This window comes from Aegilops tauschii, chromosome 2, assembly GCF_002575655.3.
Source record: "Aegilops tauschii subsp. strangulata cultivar AL8/78 chromosome 2, Aet v6.0, whole genome shotgun sequence".
In the NCBI taxonomy this organism is placed as follows: domain Eukaryota; kingdom Viridiplantae; phylum Streptophyta; class Magnoliopsida; order Poales; family Poaceae; genus Aegilops; species Aegilops tauschii.
In genome coordinates, this window is record NC_053036.3 from 408,252,701 (window position 1) to 408,272,229 (window position 19,529).

Genomic DNA, 19,529 nt, shown 5'->3' on the forward strand with positions numbered 1-19,529 from the left:
GCACCCTGCTACTGCTATTGCCTCATTCCACACGAATGTGCGCAATCGGAGGATGCAGGCCCGGTTGAACATCGAGCAATTGAGCACCGTTAATGACTTATACACCTTGGAGGGCCATTGTGCACATGCTGAGGAGGGCAGGAGACTTCCCGGGGAGGATGCCGGAGCCGAGGTGGATTCCGAGGACGACGGCGCATCCACCCCGAAGAAGACAGGCCGGAAGCGTAATCGCAAGCGCAAGGGCAGGCAGTGATGGCAGTCGAGAGTTCTGGCAACTCAGATGCCGCCAAGAAGCCGAAGACTGACGGCTCCGACATGAAGGTTGCCGGGTGTGCCAATTGTCGGGAGGCTGCAGCAGGCCAGAAGACGGAGGGCTCTGGCAAGACCAAGGGGCCATACTGCAAGATCCACCACACCAAGGGCCATGATCTCTATGATTGCCGGCAAGTGGAGCAGCTTGCCGAGAAGCAAAAGCAAGAGTGTGAGAAGCGTGATAAAGACAAAGACCAAGACGGCGCCGGTGGGTCCGACAACAAGAACCGCGGTGGCCATGGGGCCGCCGCGCCAAGGGTGAGCAGCAGAAGGAGAAGCATGCTCGCGGCCGTGATAAGAAGGAGGGCGAAGATGATGAGGAATCTGAGGGACAGGAGTTTCATAAAGCTATGGATGCCATGTGTGTTGACGGAGGTGCATCTTTGGACTCCTCTCACCTCCAGCTCAAGCAGTGGGCGCATGAGGTCAAGGCGGCCGAACTAGTAGTAGAGGCGCAGAGGCCGTGCAAGTGGTCCGACATGCCCATCGTTTTCAACACCGAGGACCACCCTGACCACACCACTATGGTCGGGTGTTTGCCTTTGTTGTTTTCACCAACAATTCCCAACCTCAAGGTGATGAAAATGCTGGTTGACAGTGGGGCAGGCTTGAACCTGATCTCCCCCGATGTGATCAGGAGGTTGCAAATCCCTGATGGAGATCTCCAAGAAACAGGAATGTTTCAAGGGATCAATCCAGGGAGGAGCTAGCCCACCGGCAAGGTCACCTTGCTGATCACTTTTGGAACTGAGCTGAACTACATGACTGAGAAGGTCATTTTCGACGTCGTCAAGATACCATTGCTCTACAATGGGATTCTTGGTCGTCTGGCTCCGGCAAAGTTTATGGCGGCGTCCCATTACACCTATAATACTTTGAAGGTGTCGGGCCCGATGAGCATCATCACCATCCACTCTGACAAGAAGGACGCAGTCATCTGCGCCGACAAGCTCTACCAGGAGGCAGTGATAGCATCTTGCGTCAAAGCACCTGCGCCTGCCGGCAAAGCTCTCGGGGGAGGAAAGAAGAAGAAGACCGGCAAGATCTCTGATAAGGACTCCAGGAAGCGCACCTCTTCGGTGTGTAGTGCACCCGTTGAGAACATACTAGAGAGCTCTGTCGGCAAAAGCAAGAAGATCAAGGCCTCACCGCCTGCTACAAAGCAAGTCTCTGCAAGGGAGGATGGCATTGGTGGTAGCTTTACCGTGAGTGCTACCCTTGATAGAAAATAGGAAAGCGCGCTCGTTGCCTTCCTTCGGGGGAATATCGATGTGTTTGCATGGCAATGCTACCTCTTGAGCATGCGTTGGTTTTCCCTTGAAGAGGAAAGGGTGATGCAGCAAAGTAGCGTAAGTATTTCCCTCAGTTTTTGAGAACCAAGGTATCATCCAGTAGGAAACAACGCACAAGTCACCTAGTACCTGCACAAACAATCAAGAACCTTGCAACCAACGCGATAAAGGGGTTGTCAATCCCTTCACGGTCACTCGCAAAAGTGAGATCTAATAAAGATAATAAAATAAATATTTTTGGTATTTTTGTTGTATAGATTGGAAAGTAAAGATTGCAAAATAAAAGAACGGCCATAGAAATTGGCAAGTTGACGGGAAACTAATATGATGTAAAATAGACCCCGGGGCCATAGGTTTCACTAGTGGCTTCTCTCAAGATAGCATGTATTACGATGGGTGAACAAATTACTGCCGAGCAATTGATAGAAAAGCGCATAGTTATGAGAATATCTAAGGCAATGATCATGAATATAGGCATCACGTCCGTGTCAAGTAGATTGAAACGATTCTGCATCTACTACTATTACTCCACACATCGACCGCTATCCAGCATGCATCTAGAGTATTAAGTTCATAAGAACAGAGTAATGCATTAAGCAAGATGACATGATGTAGAGGGATAAACTCAAGCAATATGATATAAACTGTCGGTGTACAAAAGTAGGGGTCCTTTTTGCACCCCTTTACTTGTGCGCGGGCAGTCACAGCCACACACCCGCAACCGCGCTTAGCGGGACAGAAGAGGAAGCAAAGACACAAGACTACCAGAGCCGTTCTCAAGACCAGAAGCATGAAGAGCAGAGGGGCGAGGTGAGACTCCCCCGGCAAGGCCCATGCCGGGGCGGCCTTAATGGCCCCGGGAAGAGCCTTGCCGGGGCAACTTGCCCAACACCAACGGGGCCGCCACCCATGAGTCTAAAAGTTCCGACACCATCAACCACATTGGAACCAAGGCTCGGGAGGCGCCTCCATGGTGGCATGCAGATCTTTGTGAAGACAAAGGGCCTACAAGGCATAGGTAGGAACTAGGAAACAAGACAACAGCGAGGCTCCTTGCCGAGGATGCCCACGAGGCCCTAGCAAGACTCTTGCCAAGGGCGCCCACAAGGCCCCAGCAAGACCCTGGTTGGGAATATCAGCAAGACCGTGGCAAGGCCTTGCCGCCCCGTCGCCGCCCCAGCTCAGCGGCCGACCCACCAACTAAGCAGGTACCCACGTGGCAGTACGTGGCTCCTAAGCCAACTAGTCAAGCACCTACATGGTGGCATGCAGATCTTCGTGAAGACCCTGCCACCACACCAGCTCAGCAGCCTGCCAGCCTACATGGCGCTGCATGCCTTGTTGGCCTGGACGCGTGTCGGAGCAAGGCGAAGCGGCGACGGACGGGACGGGCCTCTTTGCCGTCCCCAATAAAGTAAGAGTACACCTAAGTAGCGCATTTAATGCATTTGTCTTATGGTTCCAGAGATAAACTCGACTACTGTACAACTTTCCACCTCCTGTGTGCCACTGTGGCAGCCCCTTTGACTATAAAAGGAGGCCCGTGGCGTACTGAGAGAGGATTCGGACATTTTGGACCCTGCACGCTTTGTAGCTAGTCCAGGAACACCAGATAAACACAAGCCAGCAGGAGTAGGGTATTAAGCATCACTCGCGGCCCGAACCTGGATAAATTTCCCGTGTTGATCTCTTAAACCCATTCTTTCCACAGCCCCGCGCCCGCCGACCGTAGAAGGGATTCCCCATGATCCCATAGGTGTCATTTCCACCGACATCTTTGGCGCGCCAGGTAGGGGGCGCAACCTGTGAAAATCCGGTTTGAAGGTCAGCGCATCGACTTCATCATCACCATGGCCCCCAAGAGAAAGGGGATCACAGCGATCAGGTCGCCCGGAGCCGGCCCGTCCGCGCCAGAGCGGGCAGGCGACCGGGTGGCCACGGATGGGGCCGGAGACGTGGCCCGTGAGCATCCATGACACTGTGGCGATCGGAGCTAGGCGAGCGGCGTTGTTCGAATCCGAGACGACGAGCCACACGCTGCTGGGTCCGGGGGCGGTGCCGTGCTACCCACGGGCGGCGCGGGAACCTCTATGGTGCCCCAGCTGGCACCCGCGGCGCGGCCTTCCCAGGCCGCACACGATGAGTGAGACCGCGATGCCGGAGCCCCCGGGCACCACCGCGGAAAGAGCCCTGTGCGCCACTTGCAGGACGCACCAGGCCGGCGTGCATGCTCGGACGCCGGCAGAAGCGGCATGCGACCGCGAGACCGTGGCAGAGCCCCTTCTAACCTGGTTACAAGTTGGAGCGCGTCACGGTCTACGCAGCTCTCGCCGCCGCCCACGCTAGCAGAAGCGTTGGCGCGCGTGCAACTGCTCCTCGACATCCCCCTTGCTGCGGAGAAGCTCGACAAGTGGAGGGCCACCATCCGAAGCCTTGTCAGCTTCGCCAACAAAGACGAGCCGCTCCCAATGGGACCCTCACGCCGGCGTTCTGTCGAGCTGGTGCATGCCGGCGGTGGGGGGACTGGAGACGCCGTGACCATGGTGCACTCTCCTCCCCCGCGGCCGCGACAGCAGCCACTGGCCCGTCGGGCCGACGCCCGTGACAACGTTTCCACAGCGTCGTCCGACCCGCGAACCCGCTGCGACCAACGTCGAGTTCTTCGAGAGCAAGCTCAGGAAGATGCTCGAACTACCAACGAGCGACGACGGGAGACGCGCCATCAGTCAGATCAGCGTGCGGGGCCAACTATGGACCACCCGGCGCCGGGGGGCTCCGGTGACCTGCCTTACGAGGTGGGTTGTCCAGCCTTTACCCGAGAACTGTGGCAGTTCCAGTGGCCCTCCCACCGCACATTTAAGCCTGATGTTGGGGAAAAGTACAACGACAAGACTCACCCGTCAGAGTTCCTTAGCATCTACACCATCGCGGTGCAAGCCGCCGGGGCTCGCGACGACAAGGTGCTCGCCAACTACTTTCCGTTGGCGCTTAAGCCCAACGTCATGTCGTGGTTGATGCACCTGCCAGTGGATTCCATCTCTTCCTGGTCAGATCTGTGCCATGAGTTTGTTGGCGCCATTACCGGAGGCCACCAAGCTCCTGGCCAGGCAAGTGACTTACATGTCATCCCCCAGAAGGATGGCGAGTCCCTGCGTAAGTACATACAAAGATTCAGCCGTGTGCAGTACACCATCCCAGATGTTCATCCCGCCACTTTCATCAGTGCGTTCCATTAGAACGTACGCAACCGCAAGATGCATGAAGAGATAGCGATGAACAAGGTCAAGGACGTAGCTGAACTTTATGTTCTGGCTGATAGATGTGCTCGGGCTGAGGAAGGAAGGAAGTACCCCGGCGAGGATGCCGGCGTGAAAACCAACTCCACTGACGAAGACACCGCCGCCCCGACAAAGAAGGGCCGGCGCCGTAACAGGAAGCATAAGGGCAAGACTGTACTTGCCGTTGATGGATCCAGCGACCCCGGCGCCGCCAAGAAAGCCAAGGCCGACGACCCCAGCAAGGAGATTGCCGAGTGCGCTGCCTGTCGGGCCTTGGCGGCTGCCGACAAGCCAGGAGGCTCCGACAAGCAGTACTGCAAGATCCATCGCACCAAGGGCCATGACCTCCAGAACTGCTGACAGGTCGACCTGCTTGCAGAAAAGCAGAAAGCTGAATATGAAAGGTGGGATAAGGAGAAGGGCCAGGATGGTGTTGAGGGGTCCGGCAAGAAGCGCGGAGGCCAAGGAGGCCGCTGCGGCAAGGGTAATCAACAAGAGAGGCCCACTCGGGGCCGCAACAAGAAGGAGGAAGATGATGATCATGACGAGGACAACGAGTCCGGCGAGCACGAGTTCCAGAAAGCTACAGAGGCCATGTGCGTCGACAGTGGCGCCTCGTTGCACGCCTCACACTGCCAACTGAAACAGTGGGCGCGTGAGGTCACTGCGGCGGAGCCATCATTCGATGCCCAGAAGCCACTAAAGTGGTCCCGCATGCCCATCATTTTTGACACCGAGGATCACCCTGATCGCACAACTGCGGTCGGGTGTTGCCATTGTTGGTTTCACCGACAATATGCAACCTCAAGGTGACAAAAGTGCTGGTTGATGGTGGGGCCGGTCTGAATTTGATCTCGCTCGATGTGATCAAGAGGTTGCAGATTCCTGATGGAGATCTCAAAGAGACGGGCACGTTTCAAGGCGTCAACCCGGGAAGGAGCCAGCCAAAAGGTAAAATCACGCTGCCCATTACATTTGGGGGCGAGCTAAACTATAGGATGGAGAAGATCGTTTTCGATGTCACCGAGATTCCCTTGCCATAAAATGGGATCCTTGGCCGCCCAGCGCTGGCCAAGTTCATGATGGTGTCACACTACACCTACAACACATTGAAGATGCCGGGGCCACTGACCATCATCACCGTCCCCTCTGACAAGAAAGACGCGCTCATCTGCGCCGACCAACTCTACCGAGAGGCAGTTGCAGCAGCTGCCGCCAAGGCACTTGCTCCTGCCGCTGAAGCCCTGGGAAGGAAGAAGGCCGGCAAGACCCCTTCCGGCCAGACCTCCGGCACCCACTCCGGCAAGCGCGCCTCTTCGGAGTGCAGCGCTCCCGTCGAGGACGTGCCAGAGAGCTCCACCGGCAAGAGCAAGAAATCCAAGGCTGCACCACCGGAAACCAAGAAGGTGTCCGTCAAGGAGGACGGCACGGGCGGGACTTTTACTATAAGCTCCACCCTCGACAGCAAATAGGAAAGTGCGCTCGTCGCCTTCCTGCGGGAGAATGTCGATGTGTTTGCATGGCAAGCATCTGACATCCCCGGCGTTCCCAGGGAGGTGATTGAGCACCATCTTGCTATCTGTCCTCATGCACGGCCCGTCAAGCAGAAGGTCAGGAAGCAAGCTTTGGAGTGACAAGAGTTCATCATCGAGGAAATCAGGAAGTTGGAGGCGGCGGGCCAGGTTAGAGGACTACTCCACCCCACGTGGTTGGCCAATCCAGTGGTGGTGCATAAGGCAAATGGGAAATGGAGGCTGTGTATTGACTACACAGATATGAATAAAGCCTGTCCAAAGGATCCTTTCCCTCTGCCACGCATTGACCAGATTGTGGACTCCACTGCCGGGTGTGACCTGCTGTCATTCCTCAACGCCTATTCAGGATACCACCAGATCTTCATGATGAAGGAAGACGAAGAAAAGACCGCGTTCATCACCCAATGTGGTACATACTGTTTTGTACGAATGCCTTTCGGGTTGAAGAGCGCTGGTTCGACGTTTGCCCGAGCGATCCAAATTGGTTTTGAGCCCCAGCTACAAAGAAATATGGAAGCTTATATGGACGACATAGTGGTCAAAACCAAGGATAGGGGCACGCTCGTGCAAGGTCTAGAAGAGACATTTGCAAACCTGCGCAAGATCAACCTCAAGCTCAACCCAGAGAAGTGCATGTTCGGTGTCCCCTCCGGCAAGCTTCTCGGGTGCTTTGTGTCACAGCGTGGGATCGAGGCGAACCCCGACAAGATCAAGGCAATTGAGCAGATTGAGGCGCCAAAACGGGTCAAGGACGTCCGTAGGCTCGCCGGCTGCGTTGCTGCCCTGAGTAGGTTCATCTCCAAATCTACTGAGCGCGCCCTCCCCTTTTTCAATGTTTTGAAAAGGCGGGTCCAGTAAAGTGGACTCCGAAGGCAGAGGCAGCACTGCAAGATCTGAAGAAGTACCTCTCCTCCACGCCAATACTAATCGCGCCTAAACCACAAGAGCCGTTGATGTTATACTTAGCAGCAACGAATCATGTGGTTAGTGCTGCGCTGGTGGCGCAAAGGGAACTTGAGGAAGAAACAACAGTAACCGCGGAGCCGTCGGATGGTGGGCCGAAGCCCTCCCCGGCAAGGCCCGGCCCCGGCGAGGCAGAGTCTGCGCAGTTGGGCGAAGTAGAACAGAAGAAGAAGGTGGTGGAGCACCCAGTTTATTTTGTCAGTTCCCTCCTGTAGGGAGCTAGATCAAGATATTCTGGTATCCAAAAGCTACTTTTCGGCCTCCTCATGGCCTCAAGGAAGCTGCGCCACTATTTCCAAGAACATGAGATCACCGTCGTCACCCGCCTCCCGTTGCAACGAATCCTGCACAACCCGGATGCAATCGGGAGGATTGTGGAGTGGGCTTTGGAATTGTCAAGCTTTGGCCTCAAGTTTGAAAGTACTTCGACAATTAAGAGCCGAGCCTTGGCAGAGTTCATAGCAGAGTGGACCACAACGCCCGACGAGGAGATTCAAGAGACCACCCTTCCCGGCAAGGAGACGAGCAGTGAGTGGGTTATGTACTTTGACGGAGCTTTCTCACTCCAAGGTGCTGGTGCCGGCGTACTACTCGTCGCACCCACCGGAGAGCGCCTCAAGTACGTAATCCAGATGCACTTTCCCCGGGAAAAATCAATGAACAACACGGCGGAGTACGAGGGATTGCTGGCCGGTCTCAGGATCGCGGAAGACCTCGGAATCAGGAAACTCATCATCAGAGGTGATTCGCAGCTCGTCGTCAAGCAAGTAAACAAGGATTACCAGTGCCCGTTGATGGAGGCCTATGTGGATGAACTGAGGAAGTTGGAAGAGCGCTTTGACGGATTGCAAGCAGAGCATGTTCCCCGAGCGGAGAACGGCATTGCTGACGACCTGCCAAAACACGCTGCCCTCAAGTTGCCTGTGGAACCAGGTACCTTTGTGCTCCAATTAACTCAGCCATCCGTTGAACTATCAGCGGGACAGAGCAAACGAAGGAAGGCAGGCCCCGGCAAGTACTTTCCCGCTGAGCTCCCAGGAGCCGCCGGCAAGGATGTTGTCGGGTGTCCCAAGCTTGCCAAAGAGCAGCAACCCCCGGCAGGGCCTCAAGCCCTGGCCGTAGAGGCAGCTGCCCTTACGGCCGAAGATGTGCCTTTAGTCCTTGCCGTCAAGCCCCAGGCTTCGGCATGGGCGCAGCCCACCGTCCGTTTCCTCCAAACAGGAGAGCTCCCCGAGGAGCAGGAAGAAGTAGAGAAAGTAGCCCGTCAGTCCAGCATGTACTAGTTCGTGGATGATGCCCTATACAGAAGGAGACCGAACGTCGTGAAGTTGAAGTGCATTCCTCGGGAAGACGGACTGAGGCTATTGGCCGAGATACATGGAGGCATGTTTGGCTCCCACATAGGGTCGAGAGCCCTTGCCGGCAAGGCATTCTGGCAAGGTTTCTTCTGGCCCACCGCTCTCCAGGATGCGACGGCACTAGTAACCAAGTGTGAAGCATGACAGTTCCATTCAAAGAAGCTTCATCAACCGGCTCAAGCTCTTAAGGCCATCCCTCTATCCTGGCCATTTTCAGTCTGGGGGCTCGATATACTGGGCCCCTTTCCTCGTGCTGTCGGGGGCTTTGAGTACTTGTACGTCGCGATCGACAAGTTCACAAAGTGGCCTGAAGTGGAGCCGGTGAGAAAGGTGATGGCACAGTCAGTCGTCAAGTTCTTCAAGGGGCTAGTCTGCCATTTTGGTGTGCCCAATAGGGTCATCACGGACAACGACACACAGTTCACAAGCCGCACCTTCATGCAGTACATTCAGGATCTCGGCAGCAAGGTTTGTTTTGCTTCTGTTTCTCATCCCAAAAGTAACGGCCACACTGAGAGGGCGAATGCATAAGTGTTGCGGGGCCTCAAGACCAGAACTTTTGACAAGCTGCACACGTGCAGATGGCACTGGATTGATGAATTGCCAACGGTTCTTTGGTCGATCAGAACGACGCCAAATCGAGCCACTGGCCAGACACCCTTTGCCCTGGTATACGGGGCAGAAGCAGTTCTCCCCATGGAACTCATATACGGGTCACCTCGAGTGCTCGCTTATGATGAGCTTGAGCAAGAGCAGTTGCGCCAAGAGGATGCGATGCTCCTTGAGGAAGATCGTCTTCGGGCTTCTGTGCGAGCTGCTCGCTACCAGCAAGCCTTCCGCCGCTATCATTGCCGCAAGGTTCATGCCCGAAGCCTTGAGGAAGGCGACCTTGTTCTTCGGTGAATTCAATCCACCAAGAATTCAAACAAGTTGACGCCAAAGTGGGAAGGCCCTTATCGGGTAATAGGAGTCACCAGGCCTGGCGCAGTCCGCCTGGAGACCGAAGATGGCATTCCGGTGAGCAATTCCTGGAATATCGAACATCTTCGCAAATTTTACCCCTAAGGCGCGGTTGCCGGGAGCCCCGGCGACCCCCATTTTGTACTAGCCTTGCCGGCAAGGCATGTAACCCTATGTACAGAGCCAGGCGTAGACCCTGAGCATAAATAAATGAAGCGCTGGCGCCCTAAGTTTTAGCATGCATGCTAGGTTGAGTCTCTCTCTGTTAGGGTCGATAGTGCTTAGCGGCGACTAACCCCTAGCATAGAGGTTGAGTGTGCATCCCTATGTTCCTTCCCGTCCTTTCTTTTGGTTCGCAGGATGCGCGGGCATTTCTGCTGAGCTGTTTGGGGGGAAAGGAAACATGCCGACGCCCAAACCCCGGCAAGCCAAGGTTGCCGGGGGCTACAGATCCAGAGATCCGACCACGGCAAGCCCAGGTTGGCGGGGGCTGTAGAATCAGATAAGTCTTTCATCCCCCACTCTACACTTCCGTATGAAACTTGAACGTACGAAGCTTCGCTCACTCTTATACTGCCGTGCTCCCTCTTTCCCGTGCCCAAGAACCTTTCTTTGGGCTGGAACTTGGTTGTAGTGCGATGGAAAGGGAACAAACGAAGGGCCTAATCCTACTTTGCCCCTACCTCCATCAAAAGGCGTGAGTGTAGTCGAGCTATAGAGCGGGAGGATGGCAAGGTCTGTTGCTGGGTGACGATGTTTATTTTTAAGATAACAAGGATTCGCTCCTTGGTGTGGGCCTCACTCGCGCACAAAAGAACCCGGCAAACACCCCTTTTCTTCATTAATACGTTGTTAACAAGTACAATTTATACGGAATGAGAGCTTGAGCAAGGGGATTACAAGGTTTAAATCTGACAAATGCCCGCAGGCTTAAAAACTAAAAAAAGATAAGGTGCCCGTAATCCCTTTCTTGTCCCTCTCCTCAGGAAACGGAACAAGATGGCAGAAGGGCAAAAGAAGTGCCTAGGCGAGGTACGAGCAGCAGAAGACACCAAGAGAACATACCGACAGCCATCCAGAAGAGGGCTGGTGATGATGGTGCCGGGAGAAGAGTCAGAAGACGAGGCAGCGGACTGCCAATACGAGACAAAGGCGTCGGCGCCATCGTACTCCGACTTGACGGCCCGCCACCCGCCTTCTTCGTCTTCTCCGGCCTCCCCACGCCAGCCACCAAGGAGGCGACCTCGAGAAATTCAAGGAGCTGGCAATACAGATGGTGGTGCTGCCGGCGTCGCCCAGGGACGGTGTGTCCGACGCCTAGTCGGACCCGTCATCCTCCCGCCCGCTACCCTCGTCGCTGCTGTCGTTGTCCTCCTCGTCACTGTCGCCCGAGGGGGAGCTTTCGTCATCGGTCGAGCTCTCCGCACAACACCCTAGCCTGTGTCCCGAGCGTCCGAAGACCTTGACGGAGAGCAGGTCGCTCTCTGCTAACTTGAAGCAGAGGACATGCCCCTTCATCAAGCAGTGGGCATGTGCGAAGGTTTTCCAGCCCCGATGAAGGAGCATCACATGAGGGGCGGGGAACCTTGTGTTCGCCCACATGGTGCCATTGCAGCACCCCTTCATGTGAAGTCTCAACCTCGATGGCTGGTCGATCTCCGGCACCCTCGCGAATGCTTCGGGAAGGCGAAGGCGGCTACGCGGCGGCTAGCGCAGTCGCAAGATGAACTCCAGCGCCATGTCTTCGACATGGCCGCTTGACGAAGCAGGAGGAATGGTGGGGGAGATGGTGACGGAGACAATGATGACGCAGGTATCCCCCTTCCGCACCCACCTCTTCCTCGACCGCCTCGCCGACCGCGGCTCCGCCCGGCGCCTCTGCCTCGAGCATGGCCTTCATCTTGGGCGTCCGTCTCTTCCTTTACCACCGCAGCTCTTTGGCGGGAGGAACCTGGTTGCCTCCACAGAAGGACGGCCACGATCGCGCCCTCTTACCATGATAGGGGAAGGAAAGGGATCAAACTGGAAGAGGATGAATGCGGGAAGGCGCTATCCCTCTTCCCTTTTTATAGGGGGACGGGGCCAAGCAAGCCTAAGGGCGGCCGCCCCAATCAACTAATCCAGCCGCCGGGGGCGCGAGGAAACAGGACCAACCTGCTGCTCCAATCAGCGGCGCCCGGCCCCCCGCCCCGGCATTAAAGCCCGTACCCTCTGTGTCCACCGCCTGCCCTCCCCGATGCATGGGGGACACGTGGCAGGCGAGCCAGGATTCAGATGGCAAGTGGGACGGCCGTTTCGCGCCCCGCGATCATGGGGCACGGATGCCATGATGGCCACGACCCGAATCCACCTAGTAAATGAGCCGCGCCCCTGCAGTTTCCTCTATTTTTTGAGGGGAGACACAGACCGCCTCTTTACTATTGAAACCACGGGGTGACGCAAGCATGCTGCGGTCACTCCATGCGCGACCCCCACGTCACGCATTCAACGCAGGTCGTGGGGAAGCGCAACTGGCGGGGGAGTTATTGCGATAAAACTCCGCCACGCGTGCACCCGCGCATCATTCTGGGCCTGGCCCAATAACGCCCCGCGCTTATATGTGGCCCAGGCCCAGGGGCTCCTGTCGGTGTACAAAAGTAGGGGTCCTTTTTGCACCCCTTTACTTGTGCGCGGGCAGTCACAGCCACACACCCACAGCTGCACTTGGCGGGACAGAAGAGGAAGCAAAGACACAAGACTACCAGAGCCGTGCTCAAGACTAGAAGCATGAAGAGCAGAGGGGCGAGGTGAGACTCCCCTGGAAAGGCCCTTGCCGGGGCGGCCTTCACGGCCCCGGCAAGAGCCTTGTCGGGGCAACTTGCCCAACACCAACGGGGCCGCCACCCTTGAGTCTAAAAATTCCGACACCATCAACCACATTGGAACCAAGGCTCGGGAGGTGCCTCCATGGTGGCATGCAGATCTTTGTGAAGACAAAGGGCCTGCGAGGCCAAGGTAGGAACCAGAAAACAAGACAACAACGAGGCTCCTTGCCGAGGATGCCCACGAGGCCCCAGCAAGACTCTTGCCGGGGGCGCCCACAAGGCCCCGGCAAGACCCTTGCCGGGAATATCAGCAAGACCACGGCAAGGCCTTGCTGCCCCATCGCCGCCCTAGCTCAGCGGCTGACCCACCAACTAAGCAGGTACCCACGTGGCAGGACGTGGCTCCTAAGCCAACTAGTCAAGAACCTACGTGGTGGCATGCAGATCTTCGTGAAGACCCTGCCACCACACCAGCTCAGCAGCCTGCCAGCCTACATGGCGCTGCATGCCTTGTTGGCCTGGATGCGTGTCGGAGCAAGGCGAAGCGGCGACATACGGGACGGGCCTCGTTGCCATCCCCGATAAAGTAAGGGGACACCTAAGTAGCACATTTAGTGCGTTTTGTCCTATGGTGCCAGAGATAAACTCGACTACTGTACAACTTTCCACCTCATGTGTGCCACTGTGGCAGCCCCTTTGACTATAAAAGGAGGCCCGCGGCGTACTGAGAGAGGATTCAGACTTTTTGGACCCTGCACGCTTTGTAGCTAGTCGAAGAACACCAGATAAACACAAGCCAGCAGGAGTAGGGTATTACGCATCACTCGCGGCCCGAACCTGGATAAATTTCCCGTGTTGATCTCTTAAACCCGCTCTTTCCACAGCCCCGCGCCCGCCGACCGTAGAAGGGATTCCCCGTGATCCCATAGGCGTCGTTTCCACCGACATAAACCCCATCTTTTTATCCTCGATGGCAACAATACAATACGTGCCTTGCTGCCCCTACTGCCACTGGGAAGGGACACCGCAAGATTGAACCCAAAGCTAAGCACTTCTCCCATTGCAAGAAAGATCAATCTAGTAGGCCAAACTAAACCGATAATTTGAAGAGACTTGCAAAGATATAAATCATGCATAGAATTCAGAGAAGAACCAAATAATATTCATAGATAAACTTGATCATAAATCCACAATTCATCGGATCTCGGCAAACACACCGCAAAAGAGTATTACATCGAATAGATCTCGAAGAACATCGAGGAGAACTTTGTATTGAGAATCAAAGAGAGAGAAGAAGCCATCTAGCTAATAACCATGGACCCGAAGCTCTGTGGTAAACTACTCACACTTCATCGGAGAGGCAATGGTGATGATGTAGAAGCCCTCCGTGATTGATTCTCCCTTCGGCAGTTCGGCGGAAAAGGCCCCAAGATGGGATCTCACGGGTACAGAAGGTTGCGGCGGTGGAAAAGTGGTTTCGTGGCTCCCCCTGATGTTTCTAGTGTATAAAAGTATATATAGGCGAAAGAAGTACGTCGGTGGAGCTACGAGGAACCCACGAGGGTGGGGGGCGCGCCCTCCTACCTCGTGGCCGCCTCGCGGAGTTCCAGACTTCAACTCCATGTCTCCTAGTTTGCTTTCGGTCCAAGAAAGATCCTCGCGAAGGTTTCGTTCCGTTTGGACTCCGTTTGATATTCCTTTTGTGTAAAACTCTAAAATAGGCAAAAAAACAGAAACTGGCACTGGGCCTCCGGTTAATAGGTTAGTCCCAAAAATAATATAAAATAGCATATTAAAGCCCATTAAACATCCAAAACAGGTAATATAATAGCATGTAACAATAAAAAATTATAGATACATTGGAGACGTATCAAGCATCCCCAAGCTTAATTCTTGCTCGTCCTCGAGTAGGTAAATGATAAAAACAGAATTTTTGATGTGGAATGCTACCTAACATAATTATCAATGTAATTTTCGTTATTGTGGCATGAATGTTCAGATCTGAAAGATTCAAGACAAAAGTTTAATATTGACATAAGAATAATAATACTTCAAGCATACTAACAAAGTAATCATGTCTTCTCAAAATAACATGGCCAAAGAAAGTTCATCCCTACAAAATCATATAGTTTGGCTATGCTCCATCTTCGTCACACAAAATATTCAAATCATGCACAACCCCGGTTTCAGCCAAGCAATTGTTTCATACTTTAGTATTTTCAAACCTTTTCAACTTTCACGCAATACATGAGTGTGAGCCATAGACATAGCACTATAGGTGGAATAGAATGGTGGTTGTGGAGAAGAAAAAAGGAGGAAGATGGTCTCACATCAACTAGGCATATTAATGGGCTATGGAGATGCCCATCGATAGATATCAATGTGAGTGAGTAGGGATTGCCATGCAACGGATGCACTAGAGCTATAAATGTATGAAAGCTCAACAAAAGAAACTAAGTGGGTGTGCATCCAACTTGCTTGCTCATGAAGACCTAGGGCATTTGAGGAAGCCCATCGTTGGAATATACAAGCCAAGTTCTATAATGAAAAATTCCCACTAGTATATGAAAGTGACAAAATAAGAGACTCTCTATCATGAAGATCATGGTGCTATTTTGAAGCACAAGTGTAGAAAAAGGATTGTAGCATTGTACCTTTTCTCTGTTTCTCTCATTTTTTTGTTTTGCTTCTTTGGCCCCTTTTTTTCATTGGCTTCTTTGGCCTTCCTTTTTTTCCTCGCACGGGACAATGCTCTAATAATGACGATCATCATGCATCTATATATTTAGAACTCAAGAATTACAACTCAATACTTAGAACAAAATATGACTCTATATGAATGCCTCCAGCGGTGTACCGGGATGTGCAATTATTCAAGGGTGACATGTATGAAAAAGTTATGAATGGTGGCTTACCACAAATACGATGTCAACTACATGATCATGCAAAGCAATATGACAATGATGGAACGTGTCATAATAATCGGAACGGTGGAAAGTTGCATGACAATATATCTCGGAATGGCTATGGAAATGCCATAATAGGTAGGTATGGTGTCTGTTTTGAGGAAGGTATATGGTGGGTGTATGGTACCGGCAAAAGTTGCGCGGTACTAGGGAGGCTAGCAATGGTGGAAGGGTGAGAGTGCGTATAATCCATGGACTCAACATTAGTCATAAAGAACTCACATACTTATTGCAAAAATCTACAAGTCATCAAAACCAAGCACTACACGCATGCTCCTAGGGGAAGGGTTGGTAGGAGTTAACCATCGCGCGATCCCGACCTCCACACATAAGGAAGACAATCAAAGAATAAATCATGCTTCAAATTTGTCACACAACGGTTACCATACGTGCATGCTACGGGACTTGCAAACCACAACACAAGTATTTCTCAAATTCAAAATTAATCTACTAGCATGACTCTAATATCACCATCCTCATATCTCAAAACAATCATCAAGCATCAAACTTCTCATAGTATTCAATGCACTTTATATGAAAGTTTTTATTATACCCATCTTGGATGCCCATCATATTAGGACTAGTTTTATAACCAAAGAAAATTACCATGCTGTTCTAAAAGACTCTCAAAATAATATAAGTGAAGCATGAGAGATCAATAATTTCTATAAAATAAAATCACCACCATGCTCTAAAAAGATATAAGTGAAGCACTAGAGAAAAATTATCTAGCTCAAAAGATATAAGTGAAGCACATAGAGTATTCTAATAAATTCCGATTCATGCGTGTATCTCCCAAAAGGTGTGTACAGCAAGGATGATTGTGGTAAACTAAAAAGCAAAGACTCCAATCATACAAGACGCTCCAAGCAAAACACATATCATGTGGTGAATAAAAATATAGCCTCAAGTAAAGTTACTGATAGATGAAGACGAAAGAGGGGATGCCTTCCGGGGCATCCCCAAGTTTAGGCTTTTGGTTGTCCTTCAATTTTACCTTGGGGTACCTTGGGCATCCCCAAGCTTAGGCTCTTGCCACTCCTTATTCCAAAATCCTTCAAATCTTTACCCAAAAACTTGAAAACTTCACAACACAAAACTTCAACAGAAAATCTCACGAGCTTTATTAGTATAAGAAAATAAACCACCACTTTAAGGTACTGTAATGAACTCATTCTTTATTATATTGGTGTTAAACCTACTATATTCTAACTTCTCTATTGTTCATACCCCCTGATACTACTCATAGATTCATCAAAATAAGCATACAACACAGGATAAACAGAATCTGTCAAAAACAGAACAGTCTGTAGCAATCTGTAACTTTCGAATACTTCTGTAACGCCAAAAATCCTGAGAAATTAGGAAGTCCTAAGCAATTTGTTTATTAATCTTCTGCAAAAAGAATCAACTGAAAATCACGTTCCTGTGATTTATGAAAATTATTTTCGTGTGCGCAAAAGTTTCTGTTTTTCAGCAAGATCAAATTAACTATCACCGTAGGTTATCCTAAAGGTATTACTTGGCACAAACACTAACTAAAACACAAAACCACATCTAACCAGAGGCGAGATGATTTATTTATTACTTAACAGGAGCAAAGAGTAAAGAACAAAAATAAAATTGGGTTGCCTCCCAACAAGCGCTATTGTTTAACGCTCCTAGCTAGGCATAAAAGCAAGAATCGATCTAGGTATTATCATCTTTGGTATGCAATCCATAAGTGGCTCTCATAATAGAATCATAAGGTAATTTAATTTTTTTCCTAGGAAAGTGTTCCATGCCTTTCCTTAATGGAAATTGGAATCTAATATTTCCTTCTTTCATGTCAATAATTGCACCAATCGTTCTAAGAAAGGTCTACCAAGAATAATAGGACATGTGCGATTGCAATCTATATCAAGAACAATGAAATCTACGGGCACATAATTCCTATTTGCAACAATAAGAACATCATTAATCCTTGCCATAGGTTTCTTAATGGTGGAATCCGCAAGATGCAAGTTTAAAGAACAATCATCAAATTCACGGAAACCTAGCACATCACATAAGGTTTTTGGAATCGTGGAAACACTTGCACCCAATCACACAAAGCATAGCATTCATAATCTTTAATCTTAATTTTAATAGTAGGTTCCCACTCATCATAAAGTTTTCTAGGGATAGAAGCTTCTAGTTGAAGCTTTTCTTCGTAGGATTGCATTAAAGCATCAATGATATGTTTAGTAAAAGCTTTATTTTGATTATAAGCATGAGGATATTTAACATGGATTTCAACAAGGAAATACAATCTATCAAAGAGCAATATCATAATTAAGTTCCTTGAAATCCAAAATAGTGGGTTCATTCTATTTAAAGTTTTGACCTCTTCAATCCCACTTTTATTAATTTTTGCATCAAGATCTATAAACTCCGAATCATTGGGACGCCTTTTAACTAAAGTAGACTCATCTCCAGTCCCATCTTTATCAAGATTCATATTGTAAAACAAAGATTTAATAGGAGTCACATCAATCACTTTTAGATCTTCATCATTATTATCATGAAAACCAGAAGAACACGCTTTTACAAAGCAATCCTTTTTAGCACGCATCCTAGCGGTTCTTTCTTTGCACTCATCAATGGAAATTCTCATGGCTTTAAGAGACTCATTGATGTCATGCTTAGGTGGAATAGATCTAAGTTTCAAAGAATCAACATCAAGAGAAATTCTATCCACGTTCCTAGCCAACTCATCAATCTTAAGCATTTTTTCTTCAACCAAAGCATTGTAATTCTTTTGTGAACTCATAAATTCTTTAACACTAATCTCAAAATCAGAGGGCATCTTATTAAAATTTCCATAAGAGTTGTTGTAGGAATTTCCATAATTAGAGGAATTACTAGGAAAAGGCCTAGAATTAAAGTTTCCTCTATATGCGTTGTTACCAAAATTATTCCTACCAACAAAATTCACATCCATAGATTCATTATTATTCTCAATCAAAGTGGACAAAGGCATATCATTAGGACCAGAAGAAACACTTTTATTTGCAAACAATTTCATAAGTTCATCCATCTTTCCACTCAAAACATTAATCTCTTCAATCGCATGAACCATAATATTGTCTAGGAGTTTAGTAGCTTCTCCTAAAGTGATTTCCAGAAAAGTGCCTCCCGCGGCCGAATCTAAAAGATTTCTAGAAGCAAAATTCAGTCCGGCATAAATTTTTTGTATAATCATCCACAAGTTCGAACCATGTGTAGGGCAATTACGCATCATTAATTTCATTCTCTCCCAAGGTTGTGCAACATGCTCATGACAAAGTTGCTTAAAATTCATAATATCGTTCCTAAGAGAGATGATCTTAGCGGGAGGAAAATACTTAGAGATAAAAGCATCTTTGCACTTATTCCATGAATCAATACTATTTTTAGGCAAAGAAGAGAACCAAGTTGTAGCACGATCTCTAAGAGAAAACGGAAATAGCTTCAATTTAACAATATCATTATCCATGTCTTTCTTCTTTTGCATATCACATAAATCAACAAAGTTGTGTAGATGGGTGGCGGCATCTTCACTAGGAAGGCGAGAAAATTGATATTTCATAACAAGATTCAGCAAAGCGGTATTAATTTCACAAGATTCAGCATCGGTAGTAGGAGCAATCGGAGTGCTAATAAAATTATTGTTGTTGGTATTGGAAAAGTAACACAATTTAGTATTATCTTGAGCCATCATGACAAACAATCAATCCAACACACAAGCACACAAGAAGAAAGCGAAAAGAGACAAATGGAAAAGAGGCAAAGAAAAGGCAAAGTTTTTCGAAAATCATTTTAGAAGTGGGGAGAGGAAAACGAGAGGCGAATGGCAAATAATGTAATACGAGGGAGAAGAGTTTATGATGGGTACTTGGTATGTCTTGACTTGGCGTAGATCTCCCCGGCAACGGCGCCAGAAATCCTTCTTGCTACCTCTTGAGCATGCGTTGGTTTTCCCTTGAAGAGGAAAGGGTGATGTAGCAAAGTAGCGTAAGTATTTCCCTACGTTTTTGAGAACCAAGGTATCAATCCAGTAG